The sequence below is a fragment of the Ursus americanus genome, chromosome 6 (genome assembly GCF_024610735.1).
Source record: "Ursus americanus isolate L20-20 chromosome 6, mUrsAme1.1.p, whole genome shotgun sequence".
In the NCBI taxonomy this organism is placed as follows: domain Eukaryota; kingdom Metazoa; phylum Chordata; class Mammalia; order Carnivora; family Ursidae; genus Ursus; species Ursus americanus.
Genome location: NC_142132.1, coordinates 52,823,453 through 52,842,489, shown reverse-complemented (window position 1 = coordinate 52,842,489; position 19,037 = coordinate 52,823,453). Strand labels below are relative to the sequence as shown.

At 52.2% G+C, this 19,037-nt stretch overlaps 1 long non-coding RNA gene across 1 annotated transcript; it reads left to right on the top strand.

The window, feature by feature from the left end:
• The first annotated feature begins 495 nt into the window (after positions 1 to 495).
• Positions 496 to 4,945, top strand: LOC123783116 (uncharacterized). The gene is made up of 3 exons (XR_006777122.2): positions 496 to 580; positions 4,199 to 4,269; positions 4,682 to 4,945. It is a non-coding gene; the product is annotated as an uncharacterized LOC123783116 (long non-coding RNA).
• Positions 4,946 to 19,037: the final 14,092 nt, after the last annotated feature.

Below are 19,037 nucleotides of genomic sequence, written 5' to 3'. Positions count from 1 at the left end.
GACAAGAGGACTTCACAGCCATTCTCTGCAGCTGAGCTCAGCTGCCAGTTCCTGCTTCTCCCAGCCCCATCACTGCTCCCTGGGTTCAAGCCCAGGGTGGGGGTGGGGGGAGGAGAAGAGCAGAGCCGCCTTGCAGGTCACTGGGCAAATGCTTGACTGCTTTCTGGGGCAAGTCCAAGTCTGGAAAGAGAACGTTAAGAAGAAATTTCCACAGCCCTTCCCCCTGCCAGGGATTTTCCACTGTGCCTGGGTGGACATGCCTCTCGGTTTCCCCAGTGAGGAGCTCTGGCAATCCACAGGTCTTACTGAAGGGCTCAGCCCAGTGCTAGGAGGTGGGTAAGAGCTGGTTCTGGTTCCTGCCCTAAGAAAGGGGCAAGTTAGTTGGGCAGGCACGACTGCCCCAGGGAGATGAAGAGAGGGCCTGGGAACCCCGATGGTGTAGAATGAAGTAGTCAGCCGGGGGGGGGGGGGGGGGGGGCGGACAGGAGCCATCAGGGGAAACCTGCTAACACAGGGGACCCGAGCTGGAGCGGCAAGGGAGGGAGGAGGTTCCCACAGGAGACGGGAGAGCGCAGAGGAGGTGAGAAGGGGAGTGATGTGGGCGGGCCCTAGCAAGTTGTGCTGAACACAGGGACGGGGCCGCAGCCAGGAGGGAGTTGGAGGCAAGAAATGGAAAATTTGGTGAGGCAGATGGCGCAGTCCGGGAGCGGCCAGGCGCTGCGGGCGCTGGCGCTGTGGCTGTTCCCTCGCCAGGGACACCCTCTCCTCCGTGGCACCTGATTGGCTCCCCCGGGAAGCCTCCCCCGGCCACTCCTGCGGGAGCAGCAGGAGTACCGCTAGCGCAGCTCCGGGTGGCATTTGCCCCCGCACTTACCGCCGCCTGCCCTTGTCCCGCTTCTCCCCGGAGCAGCCCCCCTGCTAGACCGGCGGGTTCCAGAAGAGCCGAGCGCTGGCTCTCCGTGGGAGCCCCAGGGCCTGGCGCCCAGCAGGCCCTGCATCAATACTGCCCAGTTTCACAGAATTGCACTCGCAGTGTTAGGATAAAAGGAAGCCTGCAACGTTGTTTTTTCTCCCCTGAGCACTACTATACGCCAGGCACTGGGCTAAGTGCTTTCCAAACATTATCGCCCTTGTTCCTCTGAACAACTCGAGGGAGGTGTCACTATTATCCCTGTCTTATAGGTGAGAACCTGAGGCCCAGAGAGTCTGGTTCAGTTGCTCAAGGACACACAGAGCTAGGATTTGAACCCACACATTTAACCCCCAGCCTAGCACTGTCTGATAGAAACAGAATAGGAGCCACATAAATAATTGAAAAACTTTCTAGTAGCTATGTTAAACAAAAAAAAAGCAGGTAAAATCAATTTTAATAATACATTTTATTTAATATGATATACAAAAAAGAGCATTTCAACATTTAACCGATGTAAAAAATATTAATGAGATATTTTTACATTTTCTCCTACTAAGCATTCAAAACCTGGTGCTTGGTTTATACTTCTACTCTTGGCTAAATTTTCATCGGAAAATGATCTGTGTTTAGATTTCATAAAATTTGCAGTTGCATAAGTAGATTCACGTACCCAAGGTGTTCCACACACACTTAAATGTTTTCCAATAACTACATTATCCATTTTTTATAAGATTTTATTTTTAATCTCTACACCCATGGTGGGGCTCCAACTTACAACCCCGAGATCAAAAGTTGCATGCTCTCCCAACTGAACCAGCCAGGCGTCCCAACTGCAGTATCAATTTAAAAATTTAAATGTAACTTGATTAAAATTAAATAAGATTTAAAATTCAGTTCCTGGGCAGCAGTTGTCCCATTTCAAGTGCTCAACAACCACATGGGGCTAGCAGCCACAGTACTGGTGAGCACAGCTCTGGGCTATACAGCCTTATCTGGTGTGAAGGTAGGATGGGTAGGGGAGGTCCAGTGGGAGCAATGCCAACTGGGGACAAGCCGCGGGAGGGAAGGAGGGGGAACGCTGTCGTGGCACGCCTGGGCCCATCTAAGATGAAGAGGGATGACTGGCCATGGCTCCCACCGAGCAGCACCGACCCGGGCCTGTCATAAGGGGAGTACCTCCTACGGGTGTTCTACAGGTCTGCCTATAGGTATCCCCATCAAGGAAGTGACAGCCCTCAGATCCCTGGGTTGAGCAAATGGTGGCTCCTCTCAGAGTGTCTATCCCCCCGGTGCCACCAAAAAAGACTGCTGGGGGTGCATGAGGTTGGATCCGAGCAGGCTTAAGCTTGACAGGTGGAATGAGCCCTATCTTCCCTCTCCCACCTGTGGGCAGCTGGCGTGAGAGTCAGGTGTGTGTGTCCCTTGTGAAACAACTCGGAAGTCTAGTATACCTGGGTTCCAATGCCACTTCAGCCAATTCCTTGCTGTGTGACCTGAGACAAGATGAACCCCTCTCTGAGCTTCAGTTTTCTCATCTGGAAAATACAAACCAAGAATGGAATGTTGTGAAACTCTAACGATGTCTACAGAGTGCCCAGCTTCTAGCAAACAATCAATAACACTAGCTATTTTTCCCAGGTAATGTCCTTTTCCTGTTAAGAACAGGAAGAACATTGGGGATCACTGGAAGGATGTTCGAAGTGGGCTGTAAAGGGAAGAAGTTAATCCTGGGTGGATGAGGGTTCCCTCCTCAGGGCTCCTCCACTTCCCCTGCATGACACCGACCAGTTTAACCTTCGGGAGTGGGGAGGAGGATCTGCTGCTCCCACAGGCCCCAGGTGCCCAAGCATGAGGTAAGAACAACCACGAGCCACCTTCCAGAACTAGGGAGGGTGAGTCAAACTGAATCAGGAGCAGGTGAGGGCACCTGGGTTTCTGGAATTACTCAGAGTGACACAAGGCACCAGGTACATGCCTGGCAGGAGTGACAGATGAACTGGACTCCAGGAAAGCAGGTGGGGCTGGAAAGCACCCTAGACAAGGAAACTGTTGGGGCAGAAACTCCAGGCAGGCAGCGCACGGTTTGAGAAGGGTCTGGGTATTTTTGGGTGGGGCAGCTCAACTCCTCCTCCCAGTTAACACCCCACTTGAGCCAAGACTACTGATCCCAGACCCCAGCCTTTCCCACTTCAGCTCCCCAAACCTTTGCTCTATTGGGTCCTCCCAAATGTGGGAGCTGAGATGGCCCCAAGGGGACTTCTGTCCCTTGCCCTGCCAAAAGCCTTTTAGCTCTTGTCACTCTCTCCTGCCAACATTTCCCACATTTCCTCTTGTCTGTCAGCCCTGCTGAAATGGACTGTCCTAGGGTAGGCCAAGCCTCCCTTGCTGCTGCCCTATGTCTTGGACATAGCTCGGACTCTTGCATTCAGTTGAATGCTTAGTAGACACTGGTTGGGGCAACAGATTCAAAACCTGGGTGGGTTCTCATTGCATTCCTAACACTCATTAGGTGCCTGTGGGTCAGCTTCTCTGAGCCACGTTTCCATATCTGTAAAATGGGAAATACAATCCCTATGAAGAACCGGGAAGGACCAAGTCAGAAAGCAGGGAGCTTCCCCATCCCGCTGGATCTAGGAAGTTTCTGGTGGGTAATACTTCAGACACAGGCTGTGAGCAGATCAACTTACAGGTGAGGAAACTAAGGCACAACGAAGTCACGCTGAAAGGCTGCCCAGGGAGAGCGGGCGAGGTCTCCTTCCAGAACCTCTGGTTAGAGCACTCTCATTCAGTTTCCCTGGGGGTTTCCATTCAGAGGTCTTGGTGTGCCAGCCTATCCTTTCCTTGGGAGACGGCCTTTCCCCACTCAGCTCTTGTTTGGGGTGGAGCCTGGCTCCTGGTGGGAAGGAGGGTGCTGGAGACGGCAGAAATGGCTGCGTCTGGTGCTGGCTGTTGGAGTCACAGAGCCAGGGGTGTGAGTGAGTGAGTGTGTGAGTGTGTGTGTGTGTGTGTATGCACTCCTCAATCTTAAGTATCTACTGGATCCTCACTACACCCCAAAGGGGGGCAGTCCAGTCTGGTGGTGAGATGCTGGGACTCCGGAGTCAGTCTGGAGTCATTACATGAGATAATGCCCGTAGCTCTTCCTAAGCGCCAGTCTCCTACCTGAGAAAGTGGGCTCTGGGGATGATGCCTGTTCAGCACCTAGCTCAGGGCCCTGCTCACCATAAACACTCAAGAAAGAGCAAGTGTTTTTATTTTTAATTTTATTTATTTATTTATTTTTAGTAATCTCTACACCCAACGTTGGACTCGAACGCATCACCCGGAGATCAGGAGTCACATGCTGAACCAGCCAGGTGCCCCTGTTTGTTTTTGAGACTATCAACCCTGTGAGAGCACAAGGGACACTTGTTTTGGTCCTTGCTTACCCGTGGTCCTCACCCCTAGTGGATGTGCAGGTGGCTTAATGAATGAGTGGGAAGGAGGAGGGAAGAAAGAGAAGGAAAAGAAGGAGGGAGGGAGGGAAGGAGGAAGAAGGGAAGAAGGAACAGGTTTGTTCTGGCAGCTCCCAGCTTCCATGCCCCCCACACTCTCCCTCTGTTTCCAGGACACCAGGGAGCTGACCCAACGCTCCTCTCGCTGGGGGCTATGTGGGGTCCAGGGAGAAGAACTGGTCTCAGACGGGAATATTGGGTCAAACTCCGGATCTGCGGCTCATCTTTTGACTGAACTTAGCCTCCTCAATGTTCTCCTCTCTCTCTTTTTTAGAGACAGAGGCGGGGGGAAGGGCAGAGGAGAGAAGAAAGAGAATCTTAAGCAAGCTCCATGCCCAACGCAGAGCCTGACGCGGAGCTCGATCTCAGACCCTGATATCATGAGCCGAAATCTCTTGATTTCAGACACTTCACCGACTGAGCCCCCCGGGCGCCCCTTAATGTTCTCCTCTATAAAATGATGCTGATTATACTAACAATTTGCTGAAATATAGGGAAGTCAAAAAGATGTATTGAATATATTTGTGACTGAAGAATGTTAGGGATTATCTCGGTGGAGTAATGGAGAGTATAGGTTTTGGAAGTAGACTTCATGCGTTCAAATCCCTGTTCCACTGCTTGCAGACCTTGGGCATGACCGTTCACCTCTCTGGGCCTCAGTTTCCTCATCTGTAAAACGGGGTCACTAACAGTACCCACCTCACAGAGTTGTGAGGATTAAATGAGATAATGCATGAGATGCTCTTGAATCTGTGGAAAGCGGATGCGAGGCACTCAGTCAATGGTGGCCATGATGACAAAGCCACCACGGAAGGATTCTGTGAGCTGCTTCTCACTACAGTGTGAATGAGTGGTGACACCCACCGTACTGCCGCTCTCAGGGGAATCTGAATCTTAAGGGGAATTAAAGGGGTGAAATCCCATCTAATGATGGAATGTTTTTACAGTAAAGGAGGTACATAGGGGTAGAAAAGGGCCTTCTTAGGGCCTCTCAAAATCACCGTTGCTGCCTACTGCACAAATTTCGCCGGTTCCCAGAGAGGGGCCACAGACAGGAGAAGGGAGCTCATAGTCCTAGTCCCCAGAGAATCTCCCCTCTGCTTGGAGAAATGGGAGGCAACTAGACCCCAGAATGGTGCATAACTCCAGCTAATGTGGAAGGCCTTCCATAGCATGGCAGGCAACAGCCCGGGCCCAGCTATCAGAGAGGCTCCTAGGCCCCTCCAGGAACAGCAGCCAGGGTGGGAGGTGGGGTGCGTACCCGCGGTGATAAGGAGTGCCCTGGGACCAATGAAGAAGGGCGGGCTCTCTCCCAGGGCAAGGGCCTTACCTTCCGCATCTACGTTTTCTCTCCTAGGGGCTCAGTACCAGGCTGGCACCTGTAGTGGAAGATGTAGAGGCATTAGGGTCGTGGGTTCCAGAGTCCGACTGCCAGGGCTCCTTCCCCGCCCCAGCTCGTCTCAACCCTGTCACCTTATGACCTCACTGTGGAAAACGACAGGTGCCATCAGCCGCTAGCACCCGTTCCCCATCTTTTCTGTTCCTCCTTGGGAGACACATTCCTCCCTCCTTCCCTTTCAGCCCGTTGGGACAGGCGAGGCTGCATGGGACCCGGCCGCCAATCGTGCTGAATCTTCCCCAGCAGAGCCTCGTGTAAATGTGGTCACATGACCCCTGACCAGAGTCCGCATGTGTAATTAGAGTAAATCCTGGGACTGTGTTGCAATTACCCAGACCCTCTTTTATACAGAACTAGGACTCGGGATGACGTGAGCGTGCAGCAGCTCGTAGAAGCCCGCTCTGGGAGCCCAAGCCTGGCGCCAAGACGGTGAAGGCAGAGTGGAGGGATTCGGTCTTTGTGACATTTTGGAGTCTCCGGATCAAGTCATGGCTGGAGTTTTCAGTTTCCTGAGCGAGCAAATTCCCTTTTTAGCATAAACCAGTTTGAGTCAGGTCTTCTGTCATTTGCATCAGAAAGAGTCTGAAATTCACATGGTGAACTTTTTTTTTTAAAGATATTTTATTTATTTAATTGAGAGAAAGAGAGAGTGGGAGTAGGGTGAGGGGCACGAGCAGGGTGAGGGGCAGAGGGAGAAGCAGACTCCCTGCTGAGCAGAGAGCCTGATGAGAGCTGAAGCAAGGTAGATGCTTAACCGGCTGAGCCATCTGGGCGCCCATAGTGAACTTTCTTAACTTCTCTACAAACTTCAGTTTGCTCCTCTGCAAAATGGGGATAAATAACTGTCCACAGTATTTTTCCAGAGAGGAGAAAGATTGTTCTGGGATGATTAAAGGGTTGATCAGGGCTCAACACTTAATATAGAGCCTGACATATTGTTAGGTACTCAAAAACCATCAATTTTTAGGTGCTCCTTAAGTGTTCGTTACTCAGTCTGATTCTGGCCCCCGGGAGTGAACTGCAAGTGCATCTGGGCAAAAGCCTCTCCCCGAGTGTGTGGTCTTTGGAAGCTCTGGTGTTTTTGTGTGTTGGGGTGTGTGTGTGGGGGGGGGCACTCTGGAGGGAGGGCTACCTGACCCATCCAGAGCACAGGTAGCACCAAGAAAGGTTCTAGTGAATGTCATGATTATTTTTCCTAATCTTCACACTCCAATCAAGCCCATTTTACAGATGAGGAATGTCTGGCTCTAAGATTGGGTCCAGTCTCATGCTGCATCCGGTGCCCATTCTGCTGGCTCAGCCCCTCCCTTGGAGCACATTAGTGCTGTCCTGTCAGGTCGCTCTTTGCCCGGTCTCAACCCCAATCTGGCTTAGTTAAATGGTTCTAGTATTGTTAAGTGGCGGCTTCCAGAGGTAATTTTAGGCGGTTTTGAGAGAGCAAAAGCAGTTACAAACACTCTTTCCCTCCTTCTCGTGAAGGCGGGCTCTATCTTCTTTCATCTGTTGTCTCCTGAAAAGGGAACTTTCCGGAGAAGGCAGAGAAGGCTCGGTTTCCCCTTTCTGATCTGTTGTAATCAAGGCGCTGTCACCAGTTAGTGGCGGTTTACCCCCAGACAAAGTCTGACGCAGTTTTGCTAAAGGAAACCACGCAAGTCTCCCAGCTTGGCACGACCCTTCCTTCCGGGCAGACCGGGCAGGCCAGGATGCCTGGGGGTGGGGGTGGGAACGCACCTCCCACTTGCCCCCAGGCAACCACCAACCCCTACAAAGCCTTCTCTCTGGGAATTGAGCTCACCCGAGGCTTTTGCCAGGTAGCCTCCTTGAGCCTTGCCTCAGTTTCCTCATCTGTAAAATGTGGTAAAGATAGTCCCCACCTATTTCAGGGTAGTTTTGAAAGCATTTGGGATAGAAAACTCCTAGGGTGTTCTGCACAGGGATCGGCACTGAGTAAAAGGCGATCGCACCCCTCCTCCCAACCAGAGAGAGGAAGGCACGTGTATGCAAGGTCACACTGCGGATGACGGCAGAGAAGGAATCGGTCCTATCTGGGTGCAAGCCCAGGTTCCTGCCACTGGCAGGAGCCCCAGCCGGCTCTTGATAGTGGGATCCTCCCCGCCTCCCTTCCCTAATACTTTTCCACCGCAGCCTCCTCCCCCCGCCCCGCCCCGCAGCGCCTCCGCCTGGCGGCCCTCAGGGACCTCTCGGCTTCAGTCCCAAGGAGTCGCGCCCCCGCCCCCCGCCCGCCCCGCGCCCTCTCTGGCGACCTGAATTGCTGGGAAGAAAAACTGCTTCCTCCCTAGTCCAACAACCCAACTCTGCGTCTACCCAGCCCCTCCCGAGGAAACATCCTGCGAGAGGCTCCCCACCTCCCCCTACCCCGCCCCCGACTCTAGGACACAGCTCCATCGAAGCCACTTTCGCCATGAGAAGTGGGATCAAGTGCCGGTGGGTTTCCCCGTGGGCAGAACAGGAAACGAGACGTGTCACCCCCACTAATCCCCCAACAAGGTCCCCTGGGCCGGCCTCCGGTTGGTCCCTTCTGGTGGTGGAGGCGGAATCTTGATCTCAATGGCCAATGAAGAGGCTCGCGGGAGGGGGGGTTGGTTGCCATGGCAACAGGGCGCTCCATCTCCCCCTGGGTGGAGCCCGCTTTTCCAAGAACCGCATTTTATGGTCCCAGTTCTACTTCAGGATAGAGTGGGGATCGGAAGTTGGGGGGCGGCTGGGACATGAACCCTTCACAAATGCCGAGACTGTAGATGAGTCCACCGAGCCCAAGTATAACAGGAGAAGGCTGCCCAGAGGAGGGGCCGTGTGAATAGGGTTCTGTGAGAAGGGACAAAGAAACCCAATTTACTGCAATGGACTGGATACAGCCACTTGCAAGGGCACGGCACAGGGCTGGACAAATTTAGGTTGGAATAAGTGGGGTAGGTGCTTAGCAGGCAGATTAGGGCTTCCAAGCCAAGACCCCCCAGGGAAGGGTGAGGGACCAAGATGAGCAGCTACAGCTGAATTGCGGGTCTCGCACTGTCCGTCAGTCCGGGGCAGGAGGAGAGAACCTAGGGTCACGTAGGCCGTCCCCTTGCCTCCAGGCAGCTTGCTCTAGGTCTTAGGTATAGTCACATCCGGTCCTGGGCATTCATTAACTTCATACTCTTCCCAGGAAAGAGGAAGGTGACCAGGTTCATTGTTCCCATTTCACAGATGAGGAAACTGATGCCTGTCTGGTAAAGTATCTCACCCTTGGGCCCTAGGGCCTGGCATTGGCCCAAGCAGGGCTCTCCAGGCCTTTAATTCCCTGGTGTGGTAGCTTGGCCAAGGATTCCCATGCCATAGTTCTGATGCTGTCCACCCCTGCTGATGATGCAGGGATGTGGGAGCCAACCGAACCCCATGTTTAATGAGGTAGGTGAGCCAGGACGGAGAACCTCGCTCCTGCCTCTGATGGTCCTGGGTGGTGGGGGTGCAGCAAGACTCCCAACTCCGTCACTCTGGAATGGAGTCTAGTGTCGCCCCACACTCCTGTCCAGTGGGGAGACAGACCTGCAGCGACCACACGATATGATAAATGCTGCAGAGGTAACATGGATAAAGCACAGGAAAAGGGGTGCCTGAGTCTGCCCAGGGGAGCAGGGGAGCCAGGGGAGACCGCACAGAGGAGCCAGGGGAGACCGCACAGAGGAGGCAGGCTTTCAGGCGACATAAAACACATAAGCCTTTGCTAGGCAGGCAGACAAGGGGAGGGCATTCCAGGCTGAGGGAGCAGCATTTGCAAAGACCTAGGGGCCTGGCCGAGCAGGGTGTCTGAGGAAGCTGCAGTCTGGGAGTCTGGAGTGTGACTGTTCAGGCTCTAGGCTGTAGAGTGAAGGCCCAGGGCAGGACTGTGTGCCCTGCAGTGGGATGCTCTCCACCCCTTTCTGAACTGTCAGGCACCCCCATTTGCTTTTCTCTAGCTGGAAGATTAATGGAACCCTAAGGATGACTTGTGAGGATCCTACTTTGAGAAGCACTGGACGAGAAGTTAACACGCCAACAACATGGATGAATCTCATGGGCATTATGTTGACAGAAAGAAGCCAGGGACCAGAGAGTCCTTCTATATGGCCCAGGCATATCAAGTTCAAAAATGGGCAAAGCCGATCTATGGTATGAAGGATAGTGGTCATCACTGAGGGGTGTAGGAGTTCTTGAGGAGGGTCTCCGGGGGGCCGTAATAATATTATGTTTCCTGTTGGTTTCACAGATGTGTTCTCTTTGCGAAAGTTCGTCCAGCTATATGCTTAAGGTTTGTGTATTTTTCCATATGTAGTGTTGAATTAAAAATAAAAAAACAAAACTCAAGTTGACTGCTTTCCATAAACATTAGTGCAGATGTAGACACTAAAATTTTGTGATCCCATAATCGGCTGTCAGCCAAGCATCCAGATGATGTAGAGTCTGTTTATACTGACTTTTTAAAGATTATTCCAAAATGAAAACATAGGCATCTTAAAGTCTCTTAGAGACGTCTTGAGCTCCAGAGAACCGGTGTACAGACGCCAGGGTGTGAGAAACTCCAGCTCAAGAGGAGGCATGACGGGTACGGGGACGCCTGGGGGGCTCAGTCGGTTAAATGTCTGCCTTCGGCTCGGGTCATGATCCCAGGGTTCTGGGGTCGAGTCCGGGGTCGGACTCCTTGCTCGGCAGGGAGCCTGTTTCTCCCTCTGCCTTCCGCTCCCCCTGCTTGTACTCTCTCTCTGACAAATAAATAAATAAAATCTTTGGGGAAAATACAACAACAATGCTCACTGCGGGTTTGGCCTAAAGGGTAAACGAGGGACCTGGAGCCTCTTCCCAGAGCACAGAGGGGTAACGTCCTTTTCCAATAAGATGCCTGGCCCCAGGAGGCCAAGGACCCTCAGGCAGAGGGGACCATTTTCCCCACGGCCCGAGTGGCAGACACAGCTCTGTCCTAGCTGGGATGGCCATGAGAGGCGGGTTTCCCTGGTTCTGCTGTGAGCTCCTGGAGAGCAGGGCCCTCTTTCGCTCACTGTGTCCTGGTGCCCAGCAAGGGGCCTGGCACACAGGGGGGCTCTCAGGTGACCTGTTCTGCTGGCCCCGTTGCCCAATCCACGTTGAGAGTGGAGGCGGGGGACCTGTTTGGGAAGTTTGAGCCGCCAGCAGAAGCTAACAAGCCACAGCTGGGCAATGTCGCAGGAGGGATTCAAGATGGGGTTCGGGCTGTCTAACTCCCCCTGACGGGGGAAAGCTGGATGCAAGGGGGCTCTGAGCCCCAGGGACCGCAAGACAGACATGAAATCCCAGTCCTGCCTGCCAGCCTGCCTTGCTGGAGCTGGTAACAGCCCAGCTGTGGGGGGAGACTGTTCCAGAACCCACAGAGGGCTGCATCTGCGGGCAGGACGCTCAACAGTTGTCTCCCCCTGTCTTCTGGGACTTCACTTCTCATCCTTCCCCTGACTCAGCCTCTCTTGCCCGCTCTGTAGAACCAGCCTCCTTGGTTCTCCTTGGCCAGTCCACTCAGCTGGCATTTCTCGAGGCACCTTCACAATTTCAGCCCTGGCCTCATGCTACCTGGAGTATCATTTACTTGATATTTTTTTCAGTAAAACAATGGTAAGTTTTGTTGCTGTTGTTGTCTTAACATGCCCCTGTTCTAAGCAATAATATTTATAAAATCCTGGATTTGATGTGCTAGTTTTATTTTTTTCTATCACACATGAAATTTTAATTTAAAATACTTGCTCTCAGAGCTCCTGGGTCGCTCAGTCAGTTAAGCATCTGTTTTCAGCTCAGGTCATGGTCCCACGGTCCTGGGATTGAGCCCCATCTTGGGCTCTCTGCTCAGCACGGAGCCTGCTTCTCCCTCTGCCTCTTCCTGCTGCTCCCCCTGCTTGTGCACACGTGCTCTCTCACTCTGTCGAATAAATAAATTAAATCTTAAAAAATAAATAAAATAGGGGCACCTGGGTGGCACAGTGGTTAAGCGTCTGCCTTCGGCTCAGGGCGTGATCCTGGCGTTCCGGGATCGAGTCCCACATCGGGCTCCTCCGCTGGGAGCCTGCTTCTTCCTCTCCCACTCCCCCTGCTTGTGTTCCCTCTCTCGCTGGCTGTCTCTCTGTCACATAAATAAATAAAATCTTAAAATAAAATAAAATACTTGTTCTCGTATCACCTAAAATCATCTGATGTACCACCCCACTGGAAACCATTTTCATACAGTGGTTCAGCAGGGATGGGTGGTTGTTACTTATTAATGATAATTACAGCCTCATGTTGCTGGCGACTTTATGCCTCGTCCACACGCTCATCTCATTTGACCCTCTCGATTCCTGCACTGTGGATGTCATCGGCCTCATTTGACAGATGAGGAAACTGAAGTTCAAAGAGTAGTAGTGACTTGCCTGGGGATCACTTAGGACTTTGGTCCTGATTCAAGGCTCTGGTGGCTCCTGACCTAGGATGAAGGTAGGGAAGCAATGGCCATTTCCCTGTCTCCAACCACAAGAGCCATAGGATGGAAACTCTTAGCATAGAAAGTTTGGATTAGACACGAGGAAGGACTTCCTGGCTAGAAATGTTTAGACATGAAAATGGCTGACCAAGGAAGGGTGTGGAATGCCCGGCTTCCGAAGTCCTCAAAACAAGATAAAGGCTTGCCCAGCTGGGATAATTCCAGTGCTGCCTGGAGACAGGGGAATGGACTGAATGACCTTGCCAGGACTCGTCCAGCCTCAACGATTGGGTGCGCCCTGCATCAAGGTGGCCCTCCCTGTCATTTCCCCAAAGGATCTGTTAAAAAAGGAAAGGCACGGGGAGGCCCCCATGGAAAAAAACTGGGAAAACCCACGTCTTGCCCCTGCCCCTGGGGGGGACGGGTCAGCAACAGCAAGCCTGGATGGCAGGAGCCCCCTTTTCCTTCCCAGGCTGGGGTGGCGGGTCCTCGAAGGCTGGGATTGGAAGACCTGGCTGCCCTCAGCATCGCTGGGGCTGCTCCTCCACCTGGGCCAGGGAACCTGCATATCTTTATTCTCCCTGGGAGATGCTTTTCAAAATTCCCTGATTTAGAAGTTAGACATATACTGACTTCAAGTGTTGCTTCTCCAGGAGCCAAATTATATATGTTTTTGAAAGTCAAAGTGTTTATTTCTCAAAGCAGAAAGAACATTATCTTCCCAACATGATTAAGCCCAATTGCTTAATACAGTTGCCCAATTGCAATATATGCCCAATTGCTCAAGAAAAATTAAATAATGCAGGAAAGTATAAAAATGAAAGTGAAGTCACCCAAATTTTATCATCTAGAAAAGTAATGCTGTTGACATTTGACATAAAACAACTCACGGCCTTCCAAAATTTTTGTTTTCGTGGTAAAATACATGTAACATCAAAGTTATCATTTTAACTGTTTTTAAGCGCACACAAATCATTTATTTTCATTCCGGTATAGTTAACAGAGTGTTACGTTAGTTTCAGGTGTACTACATAGTGATTTAACCATGAATCAGATGTTTATAAGGCCTCCTGAGGACAGGGCTAATAGCAAAACTCCAGACACCTCAGTGGGCCAGGGAGAAGGGGTTTTGGGGTGAGGGTCCTTCAGACATGGCTCACATGGAAACACAGAGGCAGCCGGCCACTATGTGGGGTGGTCACATTGGTCCTGTTCGAGTGTGACAGCTGGAAAGAATTCTATTTGAGTGTCCAGAGGAAAGCGGGTCTGTCTCCCGGCGCAGCCTCTTGAGGAGAAGCAAGGGCCGTGGTTTTGCTGAACTTCTGCAAGAGATCAGTCTGAGCCAAGAAGGGGAGAGGCCAGCCGGCCCCGAGGGATGTGTCTGTGCTTAGCCAGCAGAAGCCTCTGTCCAAGGTGTTCTCCCCTGGCCCTGGCCTTAGGGGTGAGCAGGAGCTTTGAGTCCTGGTGGAAAAGAAGGGACAGGCCACAGCAGCAAATCGGGCACTCGGTAACCAACCCCGGCCAGTGGCAGGCTGCTGGCAGAACAGGGAGCAGCAGCGCCAGCCTCCCCCGCCAGCACCAAAGTCTTCCTGCCGCCAATGCCATGGAGGGCAGAGGGCAGGCGGGCAGGCGAGCCTCCAGGTCCCCAAACAAGGATTTCAGAGGGTGCTTGGGAGACTTTCAATCAAGAGACCAGGCATTGATTTAGATACCATGTGCTGGCTTCAAAAGAGCCCTGAACTCAAGGAGCTGAAACTAAGGGGGCGGTGCCACCCCCTTGCTCCCGTGTGTTAACTGTCCCCTGGTCTCCAAATCAGGAGTGATGGCTCTCCTTGTTGATCTCCCACCACATTTTTCTTTTCTTTTAAGATTTAGTTCATTTATTTGAGAGAGAGAAAGAGCACAGAGGGAGCATGAGCAGGGGAGAGGGGCAAAAGGAGAGGGAAAAGCAGACTCCCTGCTGAGTGGAGAGCCTGATGCAGGACTTGAACCCCAGATCCTGGGATCATAACCTGAACCCAAGGCAGCCGCTTACCCGACTGAGCCATCCAGGCGCCCCTCCCACCACATTTCCTAGGTGCCCTTACTTGGCCTCTATCACACCCCCATTTGTGTATTTGCTGTCTGTGTACCCCAACTGAACCATAAGATCCTGAGGGCAGCTACTACCAAGTCTTCACAATCCCCGTGCGCCCAGGTCAGGGCCCTGCACAGAGCTCAGGCTCTGGCTACATCCACGTGGGGAGGCCGGTGGGAGGGGCCCTGGCAACCCCGTCGTTGGAGTTCCGGCGGAGGCAGTTCCAAGCCTGCAACTGGCTTGGAAGGCTTCCAGGAGGAGGTGAGGAGTACACGGGGTCTTGCGGGGAGCATAGAGCTCAGCTAGTGGAGCGGGAGCAGGTGGAGGGGCATTCTGGGGCGAGGGCCTGTGGGGGAGACCTGGGGTGGGGCCCAAGCCCCAGGAAGTCACTCGTGTGGTGACTTCTAGGTTGAGGTGCCCTTGCAGGCTTGCGCCTGTGTCTGCCGGGAGGTGAGGGCGAGATTCAGGGGCTCCGATTACAGTCATGAGCCGGGATGGTCTCAGGGGTGCCGCCTCTTCCAAGAAGCCGACTTTTGAGGAATCCGCCCGGTCACAGGAATCACGATGTACTTGGCTGGCTTCAGCTGTCGATTAAACCCCATCCGTGCGCGCCTAGCCACTCAGGAGAACGCTGTTTGCTCACACTGTGTCCCTGCTCCTGTTTTCATGTTTATGGGCATCAGGTGGTTTGCAGAGGGATCCACACCCAGACATTCGCACCCAGTGAGGTCAGCTGGAAAAACAGCAGCTGCCAGCCTGCTGCCCCTCGTGCTGGGAGCTGCCGGCTCGGGCCCCCATCAACCCTGGGCTCGCCCTCCCTCCCGCCTCCACCTGCCCCCAGCGCTCCTCTCCGGTCCCGGCTCCAGCCTCACGCCTGCCCAAACAATTGTTTCTCAACACAGACCAGAACATTCTGCTGCCAGAAGAAACACATACGGTGATGGCACCGCCGTCCCACGCCCTGCTGTCCACACACTCCCACGCACTGCTTGCCGCTGTCAAAGCCGTGCTCACACACGCATTCTCACCCCCTCCTGCCAACACAGCTGTTCCCTGCTGCCTGGAAGTGCGCTCTCCGTCTCACACGACGCACGTGTTCTCCGTGGGGTTTTCTCGTGCGGACTCACGGTGGAGGCTCACACGCGGGCACAAGGCCTGCACACCCTCTGTGCCCTGACCTGGGCCTTCAGTCTCTTCACTTGCTATTGTGTGACACTGGCCATTGACTTAGCCTCTCTGGGCGTCAGACGCCGCATCTGCAGAATGGGGATAATTACCGCATGGGGCTCTTCCCACAGGCTCGGGGTCAGGCGAGGGAGCAGGCGTCGAGCAAGTGCACTGTCAGTGGGAGCTCTGGCGGTGGTGATGACAAGTGTTGCATCCTTTCTGGAATCTGGCCATTGGTTTTCCTTTCCCACGCCCGGCTGTCGGCTTCACCTCATGTTCACGCCTTCCTGGCTGTGACCTTGAATGAGGCACGCCACCTGTCCACTTCTCATGCCCTTGCTGGTGAAATGGGTGTCACGATAGCCTGGTCACGTCCACAGGCCTGCTGTGTTGGGCTCGGGGGAGAGGCTGCCATCAGTCTGGGTCCCCGCCGCAGGGCATTGTGGAAGAAAGGGGTCTGAACCGGGCGGCAGGCGAACTTGGACATTTTAAGCTGTTTTCCACCATCCTGCATCTCCTCGGTCAATCCTCAAGCCAGAGTCAGTGTTCCCAGTTGGGCCTTGTGGGGCTGTCCTCCGCCCCAGAGGCCACGCTGGCCCATCTCTGCCTCAGCTGGGGGCCTCGCCCGAGCTCCACTGACCTTCACCCCCACGGCCTCCCTCAGGCACAGCTGTTCTTCCTAGCACCACCCCTCTGCACGCTGAGCCCCCTGGCTTGCCCATCTCCCACTCCCTACTTCCCCCCAGAGCCTAAGGGACCCCCCCTGCCGCTTGCCCTGTGCTCCTTACCACCCCATCACTTTCACCAGGACCCGTTCAGTCTCGTCCCTGCCACCTGTCTTTCCTTCTTCTTGGTCAGCACAGCCACTCCAGCCTTTTCTATTCTGGAAAACAGAGGTGTATGCAGAAGGGAAGAAAACAGATGGGATCTGTGGACTGAGGAGACTCTGTGCTGAGCAAGTAGCTGCACGTTACAGAGATGTGGGTTCTGCAGTGGGTGGAGGGGCTGCGTAGATCTGGACTTCTCCCCACACTGTAGCAACGAACTTCCTGACCCTTGATGAAATAGGTGAAATTCCTAGAGGGCAGCTTCTGGCCTGGTCCCTGCTCAGAGCTTGTGGCTTCTCTCTGTCACTCCAAGGGACGTCCCTGCTCTGACCACCCCTGGGGGGCTGTGGGAGAACCGTGGTAAGTGGGGCACAGGGAGAGAGAGCAAATAGAAACCTATACACCACATGTCTAAATAGTCAACATTTATAAGTCAAGCTAATAAGCTGTCAAGTCAAGTGTATTTTCTACCTCCATAAATACACTGTCAGAATGACCTGGAAAGTCAAGTTTGAATTACAATTCTTGGACTCTTCAGAGTTCCTCCCCTGCGTGGGCACACACGGGAGAGCTGGGCCGGAGGTGCGAATTCACGCGCACGGGGGCTCCAGGGCATCTGGCCGAGTTGGCACACACAAGCTAAGTTTCAATCTCATCAATCACATTTTGCCTTTTATTTTCTCCTAGCCCACTGGAGAAAATAAAAAGTATGCACAGTGGTGAAGACCTGCGCCCAAATCCCAGGGCTGCCAAAATTGAGCATTTAATCTCTTGGAGGCTCAATTTCCCTATCTATAAAATGGGACTAATGATACCTCCATGATAAAGTTATTGTGATTATTTAAAGAGGTAATCTTTGTAAAGCCTTTGGCATGGTCCTGCAACATAATAATTGCTCAATAAATTGTGAGCTCTTATTGCTTTTATAATTTCTCCACACAGGGGCAATGACAGCATCGCAGCAGGATGTGTCTGCCCGGTATCTTCTTTGCACACACGGTAAGACAGGTCACTTAGCTAAACAGAAGCAGGTATGTAACTAGGTCTTCCAACCTTCCCATAGTCTTGGGTTTTGCCCCAGCGGAAAAATAAAAAATGGCGGCACATCCACGTGAACGCACTTAATATCACCCAACTGTATGCTTTTCAGACAGTCGAAGGAGTACATTTGACGGCATGCTCACCACTTAGTTCGCTAGGGTTACCAGAACAAATGACCACAGACTGGGTGGCCTAACCCACAGATACTATTGCCTCCCAGTTCTGGAGGCAAGAAGTGTAAAATCAAGGTGTCAGTAGGGTCGGCTCCTGCGGAGGGCTGTGAGGGGCTCCATCCCATGCGGCTCTCCTGGCTTCGGGTGGCTTGCGGGCGATCTCTGGTGCTCCTTGGCTTGTCGGAGCGTCAGTCCAATCTCTGCTTCCATCTCCACACGGTGTTCTTCCCGTGTGTGTGTCCTTTTCTCTCTGTGCCCAGATTTCCCCTTTTCATAAGGTCCCCAGATTAGATTAGGGTCCACCCTATTGACCTCACTTTAACAAATGCCATCTGCAATGACTCTATTCCCAGATAAGGTCACAGGAGGATTAGGACTTCAGAATATGAGTTTCAGGAGACACAATTCAGCTTATAACAAACACAATTTAAAAAAAAATGAGGCTACTTTGTACTCAGTAGCAGATTATAGGCAGAGGGGGAAATAAATACCTTTTGTGAAGTTGCAGGGCTTTTTTCATAGTAAGTCTTCAAAATGTGTTTCTTGACTGGTGTGAAATCTGGTGCTGAGCAGCTAAAAGGGCTGGAATCTCCCAGTTTTCAAGATGAGTCCTCTCCTTGCCATGAACTAAAAGGATTTTTAATGATCAGTATTGTTTCCAACAAGTACTTAGTAAACTCTTCAAAAATAATTGGTTCTCAGGACACCTGGGTGGCTTAGTCGGTTAAGCGTGTGCCTTCAGCTCAGGTCATGATCTCAAGGTCCTGGGATCGAGTCCTGCTTCTCCCTCTGCCTGCGGCTCCCCCTGCTTGTGTGCTCTCTCTCTCTCTCTGACAGATAAATAAAAATAGTTGGTTCTCTTTGGTTGGCTCAACTCCACAATCTTGGACGCCATCTTGTTTCTACTATTTCTGTCCTCAGAGAAGAGGTGAAATTCATCCAGTGCAAGATGAATTCTGTATTGTCTTGTTTTGCATGTTTATCTACAATAAACATGTAGATACCCTCTGGCTAGATTCAACTATTGTTAACTTTTTGACAAATTTATTTTATCTGTACCATTTTTTTGGTGAACCATTTGAAGTTGCTAGCATCATGATGGTTCACCCCCAAATGCTTCAATATGAATTTCTTAGGGATAGGCTCTTCTCCTAAATGATCATATTTTTTTTAGTAATTTTATTTCATTTAAGAAATTCCAATATAATTAACATACTAACAAATAACATGCTATATTGGTTTTAGGTGTACAGTGTAGTGATTCAACAATTCTATACATTATTCAGTGTTCATCATGGTAAGTGTATTCTTAATCCCCTTCACCTATTTCACCCATCCCCCGCTCACCTCCCCTCTGGTAACCACCAGTTTTTCTTTTTTTTTTTTTTTTAGATTTTTTTTTTTTTTTTTTTTTTTTATGTGACAGAGAGACAGCCAGCGAGAGGGAACACAGCAGGGGAGTGGGAGAGGAAGAAGCAGGCTCCCAGCAGAG